The sequence below is a fragment of the Drosophila grimshawi genome, unplaced genomic scaffold (genome assembly GCF_018153295.1).
Source record: "Drosophila grimshawi isolate 15287-2541.00 unplaced genomic scaffold, ASM1815329v1 contig_1377, whole genome shotgun sequence".
NCBI classification, from domain to species: Eukaryota; Metazoa; Arthropoda; class Insecta; order Diptera; family Drosophilidae; genus Drosophila; species Drosophila grimshawi.
The window spans coordinates 1,365,884-1,388,737 of NW_025062900.1; the positions used below are offsets into that span (position 1 = coordinate 1,365,884).

Here is a 22,854-nt window from a genome sequence, read left to right on the forward strand (position 1 = left end):
ACTGGAACAAATTTTGCGCATGCAGCTGCAAAATAATTGAGTGCTGTGGATAGAGTCTGTAGACTAATTGCACTTTTGGTAGTACTTGAAAGTAATCAAAAACTTTCATAAATTGAGAATTTAATTATGCATTAATAGGTTTTATTTTGAGACTGTAAAGTGCTTTTTATATTATTCAAGATGTGAAACAGAAAACGGACATATTTACTGTACTAAAGACAAATCTCTGAATAAATATAAACCCCAAGTTATAATGACTTTAAACATTAAAATCCAAGAAATCATTTATATTTATATTGAGATGGAAACTTTAATATTTAGCGTAATTGTAGGATCAGTTTTGACGAGTTTTTTTCGAGTATAATTTGAAGTTCATACAGATAAATTATTATCAAGTTAAAAACTGTATGTGCCCTGTTTTTAGTTATTTTTGACAGTTGGAGAAAATAAATATAAATACAAATATAATATTACTTTTTCACCTATAATCAAAAAATATTTATAAAACGTTTACTTTCCAAATTTTCAATTTTTTATAAATATTCCAAAAATAAAAGTATCGCTCTACTTGGATTCCGAAAATAGCAAAGTTATTGAAATTAATAAGCAGCACAATTTTTTACATTTTATTTCGAGCATTAATCACAGCTCTCTCAGATTGCAGGCAACCCACATATCTATAAAAATTTCTAAGTGGATAAAAAGCAAGCATACAGATATGAAATGAATTTTAGCCGCATTTTGCAAATGAAAATGGAAATGGCCAACATTTTATAGCCAAAATAAGCATAATGAAAATAAATGTTGCCTACTTTCCAGGGCACTCAAATTAATTATGACAATTTCGGCATGTTTATTGGTGCTGCACGCAAATGTTTATCAAATTAGCACAAAATCCCACACAGAACAATGTATATATATGTATATATATATAGGAATTCATTTGTGTCACTCGAAACTTGCCGGATAATTTGCCAGCAATTTGAAACAATGCGCAAGCAGCGGCCACTTGAACTATGGCAACATTTTGTGAGCCGCCTCTTCAAATGCGCTTAATTTCAATCAGCGCACAGAGAGAAACAATGCCACAATAAAGCAGCAAAAACAACAAAAGTTAAAATAAACACAACACACACACACAGCACAGCACAAGCCAAGTCGCTAAACAAACAAATGGCACAAGAGAGAAACTGAACAAACACAAATCCAAACTGAACTCAACTCAACTGTTCGAGCTGAACAAAAACAGTGAAAGTTATGACACAAAACACAACAATAACAACTAAAATAACAGGCAACGTTTTTAATATGCCTAATGGTGACAATTAAATACCCTTTACAAAAATATTACAGTCAGCACTTGGCAAGTGCAAACTTAATTCCCATCATATAAACAATGTTATTTTAGACCGGCAAAAACCATTTCTAAACTTTTGCAGCAAATATTATTAAGTTGTTAAGTTGCCTAACAAAATGAGAATGCTCTCTTGAAATGCCTAACAAAGCAGCTGAGAGTGTTCAGCATTGATAAAAGACAGGCAGCTTTGAAATATATAAGCCTACAACTATTATCAATAGTCTTTCAGCATGAAATGTGTTTTGGTTAACAAAATCTGCATTTGCTATCGGTTCTCAATGAAATTCGTTGTATTTTAGATAATAATTGGTAGGCTTTATCTTAACAATCGTGTATTTTATTGCCATCGAAAAAAGATTCTTAAAGTCGATTCCAAATATAAATATCTCTAGCTCTTTTTATATAAAAAACCAGATGAACATGGCTCGACTGACTCGCCTCTTGATGCACATCAAAAATATATATACTTCGCAGATGTTTCCTTCCATCTGTTGCATACTTTGGCACAATTTCATCATACCTCTTTACCCATTTTGAAAGGACACTTACTATTTTTTATTTAATATATAATGTACATTTGAATTGTGTAAAAAGTTACTATTTTAATAACAAAAGTACTTAGCTTTATTTTTGGAACACAAAAGAAAGTTTGTAAAAGTTTTGCAAAGCACATAATGGTCGTACAAAAATGTCAAAATTTAAGTATACCCAACTATAACTTAGAGCATTAAAACATTCACTCTGCGCAATAACTTGGTCTGACTTCAACGCATTTTTCTTAATTTGCAGGCAGATGAAAAAAATACAAGAGAAAAAGTAGAAAAAGTAGAAAAATGGGAGCATAATTAAATGCGCATCAGCTTTCCAGCTATCCAGAGACTTGCACAGAGCATAAGAAACCATATTAAGGCAACTGCGCCTAAAACTTTCTTAGTGAAAATTAAAAGCAAATTAAATTACTCGCCTGTCGTCAGTCATTTTGTCTACTGGCAGAGTTGCGATACACTCAGAATAATAATCTTCCTGAAGTTTAGAAAGTCGCTCTAAAAATTAGAAAGTTTTCTCGTTTTTAAAAACAATATCTAAATATAAGAAAATATGTTTCTTAAAATTAGAAAAACTCTCCCTAAAATGAAAAGTTCCTTGTGGAACATCTAAAATTCAGGGCGATTTTCTGAGTGTATTCCAAGTAAAATGTTCGCGAGTTGTTTTCCTTTTTTGTTTTGCTGTTGGCTTTTGCGGTTGTTTTTGGTACTTTGTGGTGCTCCGCAGTTTTGTTGAGGAGGGGGCGCTGAGAGTGGGGCGTGTGCGTAATTTTTCACACTTTTGGTCTGCGACTGCTGCTGTCTTATAATTTATGCACATTTTTCTTTCGTTTTTCGTTTTTTTTTTATTTATTTTACTTTTACTGAGTATTTTGGCATTTTATTAGGCGTCACAAATTACATTGCAAATGGCACACGATGCAGCAGCAGAGATAAAGAGAGAGAGCGAGATAGAGACAGTGAGAGACAGAGATAGACAGAGAGAGTGAGAGAGAGGGAGAGAGGGGTGGAGAGAACATGAGAAACGACAGCTCTGGACATGGTAAATGGCACCTTGGGGATTTCAGTAATAGTTTGCTAATGCGCGTTTTATGCGCTGGAGATTCTGCTTGCTGAGTTCACCAAATTGATGCTGCCAGTACAATAATGAAAATAAAAAGCGACCAGACAGAAAGAGAGAGAAACGGAGTTGCACAAAGAGAGAGAGAGAGAAAGGGAGAGAGAAACTGCCTACACACAATGTTAAAGCAACAAAAAGCACAAAATGCCTTTTAAAAGGAAGTGTTAAATGTTAACTAAAGCGTGGCATAAAATGCTCATTACGTGCATATGGCAAAAAATATTGCAATAATTTTATTTATACTTTGCTTCAAAAGATACTAAAGAATATATTGGCTTTGGGCAATGTTCGTCATGTTTTTCGACACCCTTTAAGCTAGGGACTTCCAACTTAAATCATATTCTTTCTGTGCAGTTCGCAGTCAGGTGGCAGGTATAAGGTTCTTACGTCCACCAGAGCGGAAAGAAATCAATAAAAATTGATATTTGCTAAGTGATACAGTCACCAAATTTTCTTAGTACATTGTTGGCGATGTGCTTCAAAGATCGGCTTTGACCACAGCCACCTCTGGGATAGAACTACTAAATTTGAAAGGTATGTTACAGATAACTCCATTTAAAATCGATAAAACCATATATAATATGAAAGGCAAATAGCTAGTAAAACATTTCATAATAGATTCAAAGGTAGATCACTAGTAACTTCGATCTCCAAAAATTGAAAACCCTGGTATTACATTTCTAACAAAGTATTTGGCAATCGTTTACTTCCAACAGCAACGTTGGCACTTGTTTAAGGATTATATTTGAAATTTTCCAAAAACAATGCTACCAAAATGCGGCAATACAATGCAAGAGAAAATGTGGCAAAATGAACATAAAGAGCTTAAAATTCTGTTCAATAAGCCTGGAAAATATTCAATGCAGACCAAAATTGGCAGACCATTGTGCGGAAAAACTAGAGAGAATATTGGCTTAAATTTAGTGTGTGCAAAACTAGAAATGATGAAAACAAAAGAGTTTTTGCACAAAATGACACAACGGGCAGATTTTAAATGCATTTGCAACATGCAGTGGAGAGAGAGAGATGGAGAGAGAGAGAGAGAGAGAGAGAGGGAGAATTACAGTTGGCCATCGATGATAAGTGCAAGTGGCAGCAGGCGTTAAAGGTGAAATGATGGTTAGACAGTGGCTAACGTTGCGTATGAGCAACCAAGCGAAGCGTAACTTGAGCTTAAAGTTATTGTTGCTGCTGCTGTTGCTGTTACTCTTTATATATGGCCTTGCCACGCAACTTGTTGCAGCTAACCAAACTTGCCATGATGCTGATGAGCGTAGGCAAACTAAAACTTTTGCTTATGCTACGTATTACGTATACGCCATGTAATCGGAACCCAATGAGACTAAGAATCAGAATGCCAGCGTGTTGCCCACAAAGAAAAAAAAATTAAGCAGAGCACGTAACAAAACTTAAGCCCAAAAACAAACACAAGCTGGCAAAGTTGAGAAGTGCGGCACGTAGACCACATATAAACAGTGGATGGATATCTGCACTCAGAAGAAAATCTTACTGAAAACTTGTACGTTAGAAATGATTTCTAAAAATATAAGAAAACAAATTCTTCAAATTTGAACTAAATAAGATATTCTTTCTATTTTGTATACTGAAATTAAGATAAAAATATTCATGATTTACTATAAAAAAAATACTTTCTGAATAATAAGGAGAGTTAATCTTGGCATCAGAACTAGGTCAAATTTTTCAAATTAAGGGCACATTTTTGCAGAGTGTAAGGAGAGCAATAGCAGCAAAAGCAACAGCAATAGCAGTTGCTGGAAATCATTTTTATATACATATGTATTTGCCATCATTCCTGCCGCAGAGCGTGCCAATTTTGTTTGAGGCTCAAGAAATCAGTCAAGCGATAAGTTCAGTTTACGTGTGTGTGAGTGTGTGAGTGTGTGTTCATGGTATATTTGTGTGTGCAGTCGTGTGTTTACTCAAACCACTTCACTCCACTCCACTCCAGTCGGCAGTATGAGGAGTTGTCTTTCTGACTGTCGAACACATCGGGGATCGGCCGGCCCCCAACACCTTTGGGCCTGCAGCTAATGAGCCGCATATTTTTCAAGTGCCGCTCAATTACACTGAGTGCCGTATCTGGCTGGAGAGAGAGAGAGAGAGATAGCAACCGAGTGACAGCCAGAGTGAGAGAGCGAGAGAGAGGGAGGAAGATTGCTGTGAGACATCGCTCCCAATTGCTACCTGTTATGACAAATGCCTTTTGCGGCATTTGCTGCCAACAAAGTGCTGACAACAAAGCGAACTTAAACTATTTGGCAAACAATTGCTGTCTTGCGCATAATTTACAGTTGCATTGAAGGCCAAAAACTCAAGGCATGCACCAGCAATAGCAAAATATGCTAAAACTTTGCCGTGTGCATCTTTAGTCCAACATTTTTGGCGCACTGGGAAATTCCTTCAACGGCATCTGGGCTACATTTCAGCAGCTTTAAGCAAGCACATGCAAGTTAAATGGTGATACATTAATCTAGTTTTCTAGAAATTCGCAATACTTTTCACACCACGGGTATATCAACTTGTTATTCAGAAAGTATATTTCTAACATTTAAAGTTATAAAGTTCGCTGGAAAAAAAATATATATTTTCTCCATTGTGTTTTATATTCTTATGCTTAAGTACGGAATGCTTTTCTTAATATAAAATATTACCAAACAAATATTAAAGAAAACACCATATATTTGGAAGTTTCGATAATATATTGATGTTGACGGTACCAATAGCTAATCATAATTATATAATAATAATAAGTAAAAAAGCTAGTTAGAAGTCTGATGCTATTTAATATGTCTCAGTCGATTTTTCTTTTAAAATCTGCTGTTAGCAGTTGGTCTGAGGTCTGTCATACCCCAAATCTATTAAGAATACGAGTAAATCTACGGCCCCATAACCTTTTAAGTGTCACAAAAGAATGCTATAAGAGAGTTTCAGTGTAATTTCTCAAAGTAAAGACTCGAAAAATTGAAAGCTGTTACACCACAGGAAATGAACTTCAAAGAATTAAGAATTAAACTGCGCCACGAAATGTGGCAACACCTCGGGGCCAGCCACAAAGTATGCAACATTTGAAAAACCAAAAAAAAACAGAAGAAAATGAGAAAATGGGCGAACAAAGGAAAACCGCTGTTAATTGATTGGCCTCGAAAAGTAACAGAACCGAAACGAATTGTGAGGCGAGAGACCTTTGTAAAAATTGGCAGAAAACGTCAATGTCAATCAAAAAAGTCAAGTCAAGCTTGTAACCCAAAGGCAGGTAGTAAAAACAATTGCTACAGTGGCAGCGGGATAGAAAAAAAACGTGGCACACACACAAGTTGCAAGTTGCAAGTTGGCGAATTCTCTAATTAGAAATCGCGTCACGAGCAATGCGGCAGAGTTCGCTCTTGCACCTTGTGGCGTTGAGGCATTAATTAAATACAAACAGAAAACTGCAACTAACTGCATACACACATATATATATATATACATATGTATATATATATTATCATAAATAAGCAGCAAACAAAAAGCATTCAGAGCATGCAAGCAAAAGAAGCTGCACTTAATTTATGGTTAGTACCCGGACAACTTTTTGGCTTGCACAAAAGTCAAAGCACCAAAAACGAAAGAGAGCGTAACACACACTCTCTCTCCATCTTGCTCTCTCTCTCTCTCTCGCTCTCTGTCTATCTCTATAGGTAGATATAGGGGCAGTGGCAACTCGTTGGCAGTCGCCGGCACTTAAGTTTCGACTATCGAAAAACTTTTGGCGTCACTTCTGTCATTGACCCAATGCGACGCCTGATAGCCACAGCATTCCTACTTTTTCCCTTTCTCTTCCTCTCCCCAAGCATTACCCTGCACAATCTATGATAACTCAGCCGCAAAACTACACTCATATATATATATATATTTATCCGTACATATCTAAATGGCCATAAAACAGAGCAAACATTTAGAACATTTGTTGAACTTTTCAAACTGTTACGTTTAGTTGCAGTTATAATTTGTGTTTCTATCCAACTGGAAATAATTTTGAATATTAGAACTTTGCCATACTTTTGGCACCAAGGGTAACTTACCTTATTATTAAGAAAGTTTCTTTCTAAAAAGCAGGGTAAATTTCACTAGTTTTTCTTTTAAATTATACAACGAATTTTTTGTGAAAATTATTGTTGACATTTCTACTTGCAAATGCATCTTTTAGTAATAGAAAAAATTTCTAAGAATTATATAAAATAACACCAACTTTCTGGATTATCGATTTATGGCAAACATTTTTAGTTTGCAGAAGTTTTTCGGTTTATATTTATAAATAACTTTAGAAACAAGAAAAACTTTGCAGTTCCAGATCGATTCAGAATAAGCTATTAGTTAAAGTAGAAATTATATATATAAAATTATTATAAATCACTTAAAGTATTTTTGCAGCATCAACTTTCCATTAGCTGGCGAATTTTGATCCCTTAGCTCAAATAGTTATACATAAGTTTAGATTGTTTTGCCCTCCACACTTGAAGATTCTTTTGCAATTGTAAAAGTTGTTGCCACTTACATCTTTACAATATAGCCCCAAACTTTTCCAAATGCATGCACCATATGAAGGCAAGGTGGGGAGAGAGGTGAATGCAAGAGGGGGAATTGGTGAATGAGTGCTTTTCATAAAGTTTTTTGCGGTCAGGATATGCATATGCGTACATAAATCCATGCTGGGATTTGACTAAGTGCTGAAATGCCTAGCAGCATCGAAGGATTTAACAACAATCCAACACTTTTTGCTACTGATGAGTATTTAAGTGCATTGTGTGTGTGTTTTGTGCATGTGTCTGATGTAACTAGCAAATGATGATTCCATTGTAGTTCGCTCAGCAAACTACAAAATATTTGGTGTTTGTCTAATTTAAAAAAAAAAATAAATAAAAATATCAAAATTGACAAACAAAATAAACACAGCACAAAAATACCATTTAAATCAATATGCCACATAATGTGTGTGTGATTGTGTGTGTGTGTGTGTGTGAGTGTGTGTGTGTGTGTGATTGTGTGTGTGTGTGTGTGTGAGTGTGTGTGTGTGTGTGTGTGTGTGCCTGTCTGCCTGTGGGTGTATGCAAATGTTGCACCAACTTGTTCACGTTTTCGCCTAAATTGATGTCGAACAAATAATGCTTCAATAAATTCTGATCATAAATTCTTATATTTCTGAATAATGAATAATTTGCATGAAAAACAATTTGAGGAGCATAAAATGTGATTATATTTGCCAGTATGAATAATTCTCTCATTTTTGATCACATTAACACAAATTTCTGTTGAATCATAATGTGGTCGAAAATCAAATAAATAAACACATACGATTATATTTGAAAATCGTAGATTAATATTTTATGCAAAAAAATAAACCATTTTCTAAGTAAGATCATTTTACAGAGGGTATTACAATTATTTTGTGAAACGCCCCGAAACGTGTAAGAAAATTTCTAATTAATGATTCTAATTTCGAAAGTTTATTTTCTTTTTCTCAGAAATATTTTCCATTATTAAATCTATCTAAAAATGTTGTAAATATCAAGAGTAAAATACTAATAATTAACATTTCTGTGGGCATATTTGAAAAAAAAAACGGTTGGAAATTAAACAAGTTTTCCCTAAACTTAAGAAAAATCTACACTGTAATCAAGAAAAGAAAACCCTATTTTATACTTAGTGAATAATAAAATAAAATACTCTTCAGGATTTGGCATGTAATCTCAGTCTAGGCCAAAATAACTGTCCTCACTTGTTTCACTTAATTTTTATTCACTATTGCTTCTTTGTCTATAAAAAAAGGAGGACGATTGCAGCTGCAGCAGCATGTTTTTTATTGCCTTTCCTGTTGCCAATTGCTATTTGGCGAGACTCGTCGCCCAATAAACAAAATACATTATTGTAGTCTGCAAAGTTTCGTTGATTGAAATTCAATTTACGATTACGAATTGCAAAAGTACCACACAGGAAGGAGAAGAGGGCGAGGTAATCGCCTGACAATCTACAAATGGCAACAGCGGCTTAGGCAAGGGAGAAACTGTCGGCTAATTGAAAATGTCTGCAAAGTCAGTGGCAGCAATAACAATAATTTTTTATAATGCATGCTTTCGGACAATTGCACGATTTGTCAAATGGCAAAACAAAAATGGAATAAGACAACCAGAAAGTTGATAAATGGCCAAGGCTTATTTTTTAGCCTGGCTGTGGCAAGGGATTAGGGTGGCAGGGGCAGGGGCAGGGGCAGAGGCAGGGGAGTTGTGTGTCAACGGCATTGGTTGCCCCACGCCGTTCAATCACATTTCTAATTACTGAGGTCTCCCCGAGGTAATTAACTTTGCATGCATTACGTAAATTACAATAAAGCGACCGGGACTTTTATCAACTCAATTACACAACAGCAGCAGCAGCAGGAGGTGTCGGAGCTACTACAACCACCTGCCATATGCCACACGCCCCGAGAGAGAGAGAAAGAGAGATAGTTTACACAGATAAACAACAAATAAGCATTGTTTGTAATTTAGCGAAATTGTTGTTTCTCAACGCACCAAAAAACCCTCCTCTTTTATCAGCTGGCAACAATCGTGGGAAGAACAGAAGTTTCCCTTGTTAGTTTATACAAAATTTAGTTGTGCTTCAGAGTGTGCGAGTGTGTGTGTGTGTGTGTGTGGTATCGTTGACAGTCAGCTTGTGTGCTCTTTTTAATGCTCTGTCTTGCTTGCACTTGCTCACTTTATCACTCGACTCATCCAGCTGGCAGCTTCATTTGTAAACGTTGCGTATACGTAATGTGCAAAGGCAATGTGTGCTAGTTAAGTCCTCTGTGTGTGTGTTGTGAGTGAGTATGTGTGCGCAACTTATTAAAGCTTGTCTTGCCACACCAGCGCTATGGCATAATAACAATTTTTTTGTTGGTTTTTTTTGCGTGCGACTTTTGGCTGTGTGGCGAATTTTTAATTACCTCTTGGCGCCATTTTTATACCCTCCAACCATAAAATGTCTAAAGTGCTGCATTAATAAATGCAACAGGCCAAAATACGTAATAAATATACAGCAAACTAAAATCGAGCAGAATGTGCTTAAAGTGTGCAGCAAAAATATTAAACACAGAATTTGAGCTTTTGCTTCAAATTTATTGTCTTCCAGCAACTACTTTTTATACCCATCATATTTTCTAAATTTCATATTGTAAATTTAAACAGGGTAAGTCCTAGTCAGGTAACATTTTCACGATTTTTTTTGCCACTTTCATTTGTTTAAGGTCATGTGTTCTGCACAACACAGCAGCAGAAGCAACAGCAGCATCAGCAGCGAGATGAAGCTGAGTAAAAGCAGCGAGTGCAGCTTAATTATGCTGTAATATTGTGGAATAAAGACGAGGATTTACGACCAGTGCAAAGTTTTGGGTGTAAACTTTTGGCTGTGACTTGAATGAGTGTGTGTGTGTGTGTAAGGGGGGAGGCTGTGTGTGTGTGTGTGTTGTGCAAGTGGAGTAGTTGCGAAATTAATAATTAAAATCGTTTATTAGGTTGCGAGTAGTTTTTTTCCAGAGACAAATACGACTTTGTCACTTCGGCCGTGAAATGTTTAAAATGCCACCATAGTAAAATCAAATTAATTTCAAGTAACAACAAACTTGTATAAAAGTTTCTCTTGATGGTTACAATGACAGTTTGGAATGCTTACTTTTTTGTGTTTCAAGGCGAAGAATTTATAGGATTTTCTTCCGCTAGTGAACACAAATAGACATATATAAATATTTATATAGTTTGTTTTAATTAAATTTTTCCAGTGTTCTCAAAATCCTTAATTAAATAAAAGCAAAATATATAAATAAAGAATTATATTAATAGTTTGCCGATGTTTTGCTTTTAAGAAAACTTTACGTATTTTCAACAGATTTTCAGCCCTTCGATAATCTTTTGAAGTCATCTCTTAACACAATCTGTGCGCTTTCCTTGATTTATTCATTTCTTTTATTGATATGGTAATTTCTGCCTTAAGCTAAGTGTCTTTACTCCTGGTTTACTCATACTTTTTGCTCCGCTTTCGCTCTTTTTTTTTAAAGAAACTTTCTCTACTTTGTGCGTTATCAATTGTTTTCGCTTATTTCATCAGTGTAAGCCTTAAAACACTCTTTTCATCTTGCCGCTGATATATATATAGATATATATATATTCATATATAGCTCTTTGCTCGATTCACTTCGTCAGTGAACCAGTTGCATGCAAACTCAATTTTAATTTATTTATTCATTCGCTTCAATTTACACTCACATTCACACCCATTGACAAACATACAAACGCTGCTGCTGCTGCTGCTGCTGCTGCTGCTGCTGCTGCTGCTGCTGCTGCTGCTGCTGCTCCAATGATATATTGAATACTTCATGAATCGACAACAGTTCGAATATTGCCCGCATGTGAATGTCGATGGGGCCTGGGAGACTTCACTGCGACGCCCTGGAGGGAGCCATGCAACGTATTACGTATCAAACGGCAAGCGAACAAGCAAACAAGCAACGAACATACAAACATGTAAACAATCAAACAAATAAAACAAACAAGCAAGCTAGCAAAATGGCAAAATAAAAAAAGAAAGGAAGCAAAAAAGTTACAAACAAAAGTGGCGAAAACGGAAATAAATCTAACAAAAAGCTTTGTGGCTTATACGCTCTCCTCTCTCTCTCTCTCTCTCTCTCTCTCTCGCTATCTCTCTTTCTCTCGACGTCTATAAGTTGCCCTGCAATATCAGCCCAAAAATTTTATAAGCAGCTAGGCCCTTTGTTTGTGTTGTGGCTTATTTCCACAATCACAATCGAGGGCAGCTTGAGCAGTTTGCAACTTAATGAGTAAATCTTACTCGACCGAAGCAGACCTTAAATGTTCCTGAAAAATATAATATATATGTAGGACTTTTCTTACTTAAATTAACCAGCTGATCAACAACGGCACATATGTTTACCACATGAAATCAAAACAAAGGAGCAGTGAAACACAGATCTAAATAGAATTAAATTTAAGATTATATCGCTCTTATGTGCTACAAATAAATAATGCTGAAGATTAGACCAACCTATATGCTGCCATCAGTCTGCTACAAAACATAAAATTAATCACTTGGAAAGAAACACTTTTGTGCAATATCTTTGTAATATGTTCTTAGTCAACCCTCGCTGATATTTATATACATTTGTTTATGCATGTGTTTGTTTTCTGTTTTTTTTTGTTGTTTGTTTGCTGTACTTTTGCCGGCCTGCAGTTTTCTATAAATATACACATATGTCCATAATATATACATATATGTGTATACATACATATATACATATACATATGTGTACACAGATGTATGTCAACTTTTATGCGTCGTAAGGCAAATGTTTTTGCAGAGAAAAAGATTTGTTACAGATTATGCTTGCCGCACATAAAACACAACAACAACAATAACACAACAAAATATTGCCTGGGTACACTGCCCTGTAATAATTTTTCGCTTTTACCTACAGAAAAAAATCATACAATAAAATAAAAGGAAACAGAAAACAATCAAAAACACGAGAGAAAAAGTTCGTGAACGCTGATTGGGAAGTTGGTCTGTGAGTTTGGCACTGCGGCTGGCCAACTAAAATTAAATTTAGTCGCAGCGCAACAAAATTTATGACTTACTATTATTATAACAGCTGAGTGCACAGCTAAAACCAGCCAAAAAAAGCAAAATCACAAAACAAGTAACTCACTCCCCAGTTGCAAATCGTTTATGTCAGCCGCAACTGTTTGGCCCCTGCCATGCATGAAATAATATTCTTGTTTGTTGCTATTTGGCCAACATCATTGAAAACGCATTTCGGCATAAATCAAATGTGTGTGTGTGGTTGATGTACACACAACCCCCAAGTCTCTCTTTGGCCACACAATAAACACAAAATCAAATTGTAATTCAAACTCAATTAACAAATTATCAGTGTGCAATGTGGCGTATGTGTGATATTCTCGCATTCTTTTTTAAATATATAAAGGCATAAAATTATTGCAGCTACCTGATTAAAACTATTTGCATACCTTGAGGCGCATCTGTAAAATAAGCACGTTCCAAAGGAATACACAAAACACACACACACACACACACAATACATGTACAACTACAGCTCTTTTCCGGCCATTGATTGCATTTAATTTCAAATTTTTGCTTCGCTTGCACAATATGACCCACAAAAATATTATCCAATTATACAAATTGCTTAAAAGCATAAAAAAAAAAAACGAAAAAACGAATTGCATAGATTAAATTGAATATCGCAATTTTAAATAATTAATTTATTTATTGCATTGAATAATGCTCGTGTTAAAAACAGCAATCGCTGAAAACATTAGTGTAATTTTAACTACAACAGTTTACCTTAATTATGACCTGATTTAAAATGTATGAAAAATATGTGATTATATTTATTATAATCATGGTAGGGTTTAAGGCAGATTCAGGCATTATTTTAGATTTAAATTGTGATAAAGATTGTGCGCAAAAGTTTGCGAATAAGGCCAGGGACACAAAGTAAATGAAACCAAGCTAATTAGCCTGCGACGCCTCTGGAAGTTAGTTATAGTTGGTCCCTGAGCCACATTCACTCTACTGCTTATTTAATAAAGCCTTTTTTAATTATGGCAGTATTTAGTTTAAATAAAACTTAAAGCAAGGTAGAAAAACGGATAAGCTGATATGATTTAGTAGTCTTCCGTAGATCGATCAAAACTTAAAACAGTCATTATAAAATAGGCTTGTAAGAATGGCTTTTCATAGCCAAAAAGCGGGTATTTCTTTTCATGGTTAGAGCTATTCTTTAATACTACATTCAAAGTTGAAACACGATTCGGGCAAATGATCGAAAACCCTAAATTTATCAAAAGTTGTTAAAAAAAACCCCCTCCTTTTTTGCTTATGATTTGAGCTTTTCTTCAATAATACACTCAAATTTGAAAGTCTCATGGAAAAAATGCTGGCCCAAAAATCTCCCTTTATAATTTCTTCTTCCCTCTTATTACTCAGTTGGTTAGCCCCTCTGCATTTTTCTGGGTTAAACAATTGAAGAAAGCGAAATGCAAAGCCAGAAAACAAGCAACAGCATTGGGGTAATATCCGCGAAATGCTCATTGGCGCATTCGGGTGAGTTTAAGGCAAGCTTTGTTCAGAGCAGATGCCGCAGTGCAAAAGTAATTTGTGCCGCAGAAATATTCAAAAGTGGCGACCGCCAAAACATATGCCGCATATTTAAAGTATATGTAAAACAATTCATAACACCCAAGCTGAGCAAAGTGGGAAAAAGAAGAAGAGAAAAAAACAGGCGACATATAAAATAAAATATGAATGAAAACAGGAAAAGAGTAGGCCGGCATACACACACACACACAGACACACACACACTTGGATGCAGGACAATAACCGCTGTCTGTGTAGCAGTGGAGGACTAAAAGGACATGCTGCCATGATTTTTATGAGCATGTATTTATATGATTTCCTTATATCCTTTTGGGGGCCCCTTATGCCACACGACAGAGACGCGTCTCGCCAGCGTCTCCCAAACGGCGACAAAAAGTTGGACCAGGCCAACAACAGCAACAGCAAAAAAAACATGCCCCAAAATGTGAGCAACAATATATGAAATAAAATTACGTGCCCATATGCATACTATACACACACTCGCACACACACACACACACACACACACACACTCGTGTAATTGTTGTCGTTGCTTTGTATTGTTTAAATGAAATTTATGTTTATTAAATTGCGACGGCCCAGAAAAGTGTCCCAAGCTGAGGCCATTGGCTTTTATCAGCCAAGTTTGACCCGGCAAAAATGTCGAGCAGACAGTCTGTGCCAACAGTATGCGTACGCCTTGCCATTAAATGGAATGAAAGGCGTGCAAAAACAACATTGTGCAAATTGGACTACATATACATATATATACATATATACCAAACAAATAAGTAAGAGTATCATACATATTTTTGCGCTTTAACAAAGCCACCGATACAGCCATTAAGAGCCAAGAGTTAAATCATTACACAAATATACAAATAGTCTTTCAACATCTCTCAAGGCACTATACACATGAAACTATTGGAAAAGCTTTCAGTTACAAATAAAATATATTTAAAATGTAGAGTGCCCATTTGGGACTAGCAGAGTAAGCAAATATGAAAATATATATCACGGCTTATTGAAGTAAAAATGAATAGACAAAAGCAATTTTAAAAAATAAGAAAAACAGCAAATGAAAAAGAACAAAAGCAAATGAAAAAACAAACATACAAAAAATTTGTATGTGACACATTGTAAAATTTGATAAATGTTTGATAACACCACATAATATAATATATAATGTATTTTTAAGTTTTTTTTTTTTTATTCACTTATTAAATATTTATTTCTTATCATTTATGAACTGTAAATAAATAAGTAGCGAAAAGAGTTTCTACATTTATTTTTCTTTTCAAATATAAACATTTGTCTTCACTGTGTGCTTATAGAAATTGATCAAAACTTTTCTTAACATTGAGTGATTAAGATTCTCAAATAACCAAGCTTTTTACCATAATTTTACCTCTTCTCTAATATCAAATTCCAGGTTCAAAATCCGATTCACTATGGTGCACAACACATTAAAGCAAAGCTCAGACAACTAAAGCAGTAATTATTGCAGGCACTGTATGAATTTACAACTGGCTAATTTCAAGCCTTTAAGTTTTAAAATCGCTCTGGTTTTATTTGCCTACTTTTAGGCACGAATAAAGTGTATTTCTTTATACATATAAATTTAATGACCAGGCCAAATATTTTAATAGCCGATTTAAAATTGCCCAATGACTGAGCGATTGAGTGAAATAACAGCAGCAACAACAACAACGATGGGAATAATAATAACAATTTCAACACAAGCAACAGGAAAAACAATAATGACAATTTAAGCCACGTTAGTTGGCTCATTAATTTGCTGTGCATTTTTAATTGGCCGCATCATGGTTGAAAATTTGTTGCTGAGCCAATTCTGAGACAGCTGTAGGGCACTTTGTCTTCATTAATAAAATGAAAATATCATTAAAATTTTGATACTCGTATAACCCTTTGATAGACACTTTCCGAACGTTTCCGCTTTTAATGGTCCCTCTCCCAATTTTATGCAATTTATGAATATGGGTGGGGAAGATAATTTACAGCCAACTTGTACCTTGTCATCAAGTCAATATAATGACCACGCCCCCATCCATTATATTGTTACAAAATAATCTAAACTTTTTAATTGCCACGACAAATGGCCGCGCCCGTTTCGCAATCGTGCTTTCTTTTCTGTATCCGGACTCATTATGCCCGAACGGTGCTGGGCAATATAATTTTGGCGATGAGTGTGTAACGCATTAAAAGTAACGTTTCCCAATCCCTAAAACATATAAAGTATATAGAACATATATCAGCTGTCAAATCCTCAAACAAAATACTCAAGCTACCTGAAGAACAGAAATTATTCAAAACAATTTATGCTTACATGTCTGAATAAGCACTTCTGTATGTTCTATAAGTCTTAAAGCTAACTAGATCTGATTTTGAATCGAAACATCCAAATTTAACACCCTATCTCTCATAATTCCTATCGCAACTTTCGGTGGGTTTCTCAATGCCAATTTCAATTTGGGCTGTTGCATTTCGACAGATGCAAGGGCATGTAATAATTCGATATGCCTCAATTAATTGGTTGTTTTTTTCGGTTTCTCTTTTTCTCTCAATTTTGTATCCCGCTGAAAATAAAAAGTTGCCAGCAAAAGTCGCTGAACTTGTGGCAAGGGGATGGGATGGACAGTAAGGGGGCGGGGGCCCTGTAGCAAGTTTAATTGTGCGGCCAGGCTGGCGGGTAATAAAATTATTTTACGATCTTGTTTTCCTGTTCATCCGCCCATCCACACCTCCCTCCACACCCCTGTTCGCATCGCTATCCACTTCCCACCTTTACCTCGCGCTGCTTTGAAGTTAAAGTTTGAGTTCATTTACGCAACGCTGCGCAGCGCAGACAGGCGGTAAGCGAATGGAAGTGTGGCTGCTTGGGTGGTTTCCCTATTGTCTGTACTTAAAAGTGGGCGGTTGGAGTGGGTGTGGCGGGAGTGCACAGCTAGCCCTGGGAGGAATGCAGCGTTGTTGTTGACATTTCATCTGGCATTGTGCTCGACTTCTGTGTCTGTTTCGGTTTCTTGCTACACTTCTTCTGCTCCTGTTACACTCTGAAAAACCAACCTATAATTAAAGTTCGAGCTGAGCACTAGTATAAGAAAACATTTTTCTAAAAATTAGAAAGGAGTCGGTTATTCATTTTTTTTTAAATATTTCTATTATTAAGAAATGCATGAGTAAAAAAAATCTTTTCTAAATTACAGGCTCGGTTTTTATATTGAAGTAACAGAAAGTGGTAAGTTTTTTTATATTATAAAATATATTTTATAAATTATAAGATATGTAAATTTAAAAAACAGTCATTTTTTCTAAATTTTAAAAAAATGTGTACAGAAATTGAGAAAGGAAAACACAGATTTTTAGAAATATATTTGCAGTTTTTTTTTCTTAATGTAGAGACAGGTCAGGTCCCAGATCCTGGCTGAGTGCCAGACGCTGGCTGCCTGGCTGACTGGTTGGCAGCTTTTTGGCAAAGACCTTGCCCTCATCAAGTTTGCCGGATTTACACCAGCGTCAATATACAAGTATATATATTGACTGAGTGGGCCAAAAGTCAAAGGGCAAAGGTGCTCACAAATAGTGAAACTGAAGTTGTCGTTTTCGCCAGCAACTTGCAACTTGCAACTGCAGTCGAGTGTCCTTTTGAAATACATTTTGATCAGCTTAAATAAATACTTTCAATGTTGTTGCAACTGTCAACACTTGCAACATAAATAAATCTCCCCAGTTGCCTTCATATTGAGCATTTTATCATTTCTCATAAGCTTCAATTGAATTCAAAAAGTTGTGCATTTAATTCAAGCGAAAATTTAACGATTTTCCCTTTAAATGTCCTCAAGCATTAAAATGGAGCATTTTACATATATCTCAAAATTATGCAAATATAATAAAAAATTATTCGACTGCAAGAACTTAATCAAAATCCGATAAGAAGAACAATTAACTATCAGCAAGTCAACTATGTATTTTACAGGGCATCTGCTAGTTGACTTATTTCTAAGTGGATTTGACGTATTCTATTTTTATTTTGTAGCAATGATTGCAGCAACTTTAAATGCAATTGCAACTCGAGCACTATTTTTGCAATGTGCAACACATTTCAATTAATGTTGCACCTAAACTGGAATTTCACTCGACTATGAAGTTATTTAATTTAAGCAACTTTAAATTTCAATTCAATGCGTATTGCTAAGTTGAGGGTTAGTCAAGCATTACATTCAATTCAAGGCCAGAAATGTAAGCGAACCGTAAACCACATTCCAACTCAAATTAGATGCCTTTAAATTACTTAAGGCCAAACGCGACACGCGCTGCCTTGCCCCACGCCCCTGCCCCGCGCTGGTTGTATCTTAGCTGGAGCCATAAAATATGTCAGCTACTTAAAGCAACATAAAAATTAACAACACACTGCGTAATACTAAATCCCAGGCGCTGAAGAGTTTTTCATGATGCGAAAATTTCCCCAGCACCCGCGGAAAATGTGATTTATGCACATTTGTGTATAAAATTTAGTTGCTGCTGCTGCTGCTGTTGCTACTGCTGTTGCTGCCAACAAGTTATATCAACTTCAGGACCATAAAAGCGTTAACAATATTATGCGCGTTGCAAGTGGCAAAGTGGGTTGAAAGTGGGCAAAAAGAGCCACTAAATAAATCAGCGTATCAAATAAAATTTGTTAATTCGCGTGAGCGGCGCTCCAAGTGCCACCAAAAAACTTTGTGCCGCAAAACTTGAGGCACAGCATAAAGCGGTTTTTACACACACTCTCAAGTGGCACTCATATGTGTGTGCGTGTGTGTGTGTATATGCGTGTGAGTGTGTGCTTTAAACCTTGCCCAGACAAGCTGATAACACTCGTGGCATGTTGTCGTCTATGACAACCCTGTGCCACAAGCAGCATCCTTGACATTATTGCTGCTTGCGACTACTGTAAATTAATATGGCAGACTGCACGTTCCTCATGTCTCTCAACAACAGGCGGTGTCTTGCCCCGTCCAGGTACCACTTGCCCCTAATTCCTCAAGGTTCAAGGCTCTGGGACTTCAGACGCAGACAACAGCAATAACAGCAACTACAACAAAAGGTGCCCCAACATTTTTCGTATGGTAAAAAAATGTAATTAACTTATTTGTCTGACTTCCTACGCTTGGCCAAAAAGCAATTTGAAATCCTGTAAATATCCATATTTGCTGGATTTTATTACAAAAAAAAGAAGAAAATTAAATAAAAATATATATTTTGTCTTTTACAAAGTATATGTTTTTTGTGCACAAATTTGCCGACTTTTATGTATATTAAATATTATTGAAAAAAAATGTTGTTTGTCTGATGGAAAAAATCGATTATATTTCGTAGTGCATTTTAATATGTAAAGCTGACGAAAGCAAATTATTTATTGTATAAATTTGTACAAACTTTTCTAACCGAAAAACAAGTTGGAATTATTTTCTTTCCCCAGCAAGTTCGCTTCAATTTGAAATTGAAATACTGTTTTAACAAGTATTGTTTTTACCAAGTTTTTACCCAGTCGCTCTCTCTTTCTCTCTGATAAAACAATTTCTTTTTTAAAATTCTTAATGTGTCGCATAACAGTAAACCGCCTCCAAAAAAAAAAACTTGTTACAAATGAGCAAAAACATTAACTACAAATTTTTTAGTTTTTTTTTTGTGAACTGAAATGCGAAACAATTGTCGCAAAATTGCGCAAAAATAATAAAAATTCAATTAAAGACTTGGGACACATTTCTCTTTGCTTTTTTTATGCATATATTTTTGTTGTGGCTGTTTGTTTAAATAAGTATTTTACAGCTGGCTGTGCTTTGGGGCACGTGTTCATCCACTCATCCACTCATTCGTTCATTCACTCATTCACTCATTCATTCATTCACTTATTCGCTGAGTTGTTCAGTTTCAGTTGTTTCTTCATTTCGTTCGTTCGACACTTGCCATCAGATTTTTGTAACAACGCCTTTTATATTTTTTTTAGGTTTGGTTTCCTTTATTTTTTTTGTTTGAGCTTGGCAAATTGTGGAGCATAACAATAAGCGCACAACGAGCTGCAACAACAACAACAACAACCACAACAACAAACATTATGACAATGGGCAAATGCGGAATGCGAATGGGAATAGGGCTGAGAATCACAGTGTATACAACAACAGCAACAGCGACAAAGAAACAACAAGAACAAGAACAGCAAATATGTACTGTAATAATGATAATAATCATAAAAGCGAGTCCTTGTCGCTTCTTTCGAAGCGTTAAAGCCGCCACATCCGGAACTCTAGACAAGAGCACTGGCAGCAGCAGCAGCAGCAGCAGAAGAATGCCAATGAGTTATGTTGATGTGAAGCAACAAGGGCCAAGGACCACGAAGGACGAAGGGCGCAGAAAAAGGCACTCGATTCAACTTCTAGCTTCTACACGCCTGCTGTTGCGGCTGTCTCTGCTCTAACATGATTTAATTAAGCTCCTACATGTGCTAAGTAGATTTCATTCTTTCTCTGCCAAGTCGCTCCATATCTTTCTCTCTCTCTCTCTTTGATTCTCTATTCTGCTCTGCTTTCGTAATTGATTTAGCAGTTTACTGCATTAAACGAGAGAAAAGAAACCTGGCACATAAATTAACAAAGCGTCCAACGCTGCGTATGAATTATATTTGATTTGATTTAGCAAAAAAGCTGCCGCAGAACTTTATTACAATACTAAGTATATATATATGTGAATATATACATTCGGAAAAAATTTCATATGTGTACATGGAACAATTCTTTTATTAGCTTTTTGTTACTTAATAAACCAATGAATTGATTAATGTTAATTAGACATTTGCATTGTAAGATTTCACACATCCAAAAAACGTTTGACATAGTTTGCAAAATTCATATAACTTAATTTCTCATGTTATTTTCTTAATTGAAGCAAGACATTTTTTTCTCTGAGTGTATGATTATTTGCATTGCATTACATTTACTCAAGGCTCTTACTTTATGATACGGCAATATTTCATATTGTAGTTGCTCACTCAACTTGGGGATGAGGCTGCACTTTGGCCTCGATGACAAGTCGACAAGTCTGTCCGCCTGTCCGCCTGTCCGTCTGTCTGACAAACAAATTCAATGCCTTATTTCATATATAAACAAGATTTTCGCCTCTTTCAATGTGTTTGTGTGTGTATGTGTGGATGTCATGTGAAATGTGTTTGTCATTTATATTTGATTTGAGACCAGCACCAAATCCATTAATATTACCAAAAATGTAAGCCATAAAGCTGAACAACTTTCTAAGTATATTATTAAAATAAAGTGCGATAGCTCAGAAAAAAACAGCATATTAAATTGATCTTATTGGAATTTAATAAAATCTATATAAATATGTTTAATCAGATTCACTCACCACATATATATTAAGTATGGGTCATTGTCTGACAATTTATCAAAACTGAGGCGATTTATTTGCGAAATAACAAGCTGAGCAGGAATTAGAGACGGATTTACATAAATTGGCAGGTAGAATTTTAGTTCCGGTTCGGGTTCGGAGTTTAACTCAAGTAATTTCGATTAACCGTTTGGATTTAATTTCCTATCAAGGAATTGAGAAATAGGAAAGAAATACTTAAGATCAAACAATCAAAATGAATCCGGAACCGAATCAGTTCTGGGTCTGGTTCTGGTTTTGCTTCACAGTTTCAATTGGCTAATTTCGCTTAACGATTTGAAATTGATTTCCGATCAAGGAATTCCAAACTGATCCTAAGATACTTGAGATCAGCGAATAGGCCCGAATCGAATTTTAGTTCCCAATTGATTTAAGGCACAAAACAGAGATACTTGTTTGAATTGGATTAAATTGAGCAACTAAAGAATAAATTTTGAGATCGAATAGATGAAACCGAATTCTGAATTGCAATTGGTTAATTTCAGCTAACAGTTTCGATTTCAGTTTGCATTATCAGTTGAGAATCAGACAACAGTATTCAGATACCTGAGAGAAGCGAATCAATCCGAATTGAATTTCAGTTCTGGTTCCGTTTCTGAGTTTCAATCGGTAAACGGTTTGGGTGCCCTGTCAAGGAATCAGTCAACAATATTCAGATTTGAGAGACCAAATCTAATCGAATTTCCGTTTCAAGTTGTGGCTCTGACTTTCAATATATTAATTTCGATTGCGAATGAATTCACCGTCAAGCAATCGATGACTGTCGAATTTCCGGATCCTATTTCAAATATGAAATTGAATTTACATTTTTCTTGTTAAATATTAGCATATAAATGCTGAAAACAAACATTTCTTCATTCAACTCAATATTCGTCTAAGCAATTCAAATGCAACTCGAAGTGTTTAGTTAATGAATTAGCACTTACAGTTGATTACGGCGATTAGATTGTGGCATTATTCATTAGATTTTAAATAAATGACCGCAGTCAGAAATTGAAAATGAATATCTGTAGTCTTAGGCATAAAATGCATTTAGCTAAATAAATGTGTATAAATAAATAAGGCAAAAGTAATGTTGATAATCTCAATTGTGGCAGCTGCAGGCAATGATGTTGATTTTGCAACTAGTTATTAGATAAATAAGCAGCTGCCACAACAAGCTG

The 22,854-nt window shown here is 35.4% G+C and overlaps 1 protein-coding gene across 1 annotated transcript in view; it reads right to left on the bottom strand.

Annotated features, from left to right (window-relative positions):
- Window positions 1–22,854, bottom strand: part of LOC6562482 — an 81,082-nt gene that overhangs the window by 49,574 nt on the left and 8,654 nt on the right. The window lies entirely within an intron of this gene.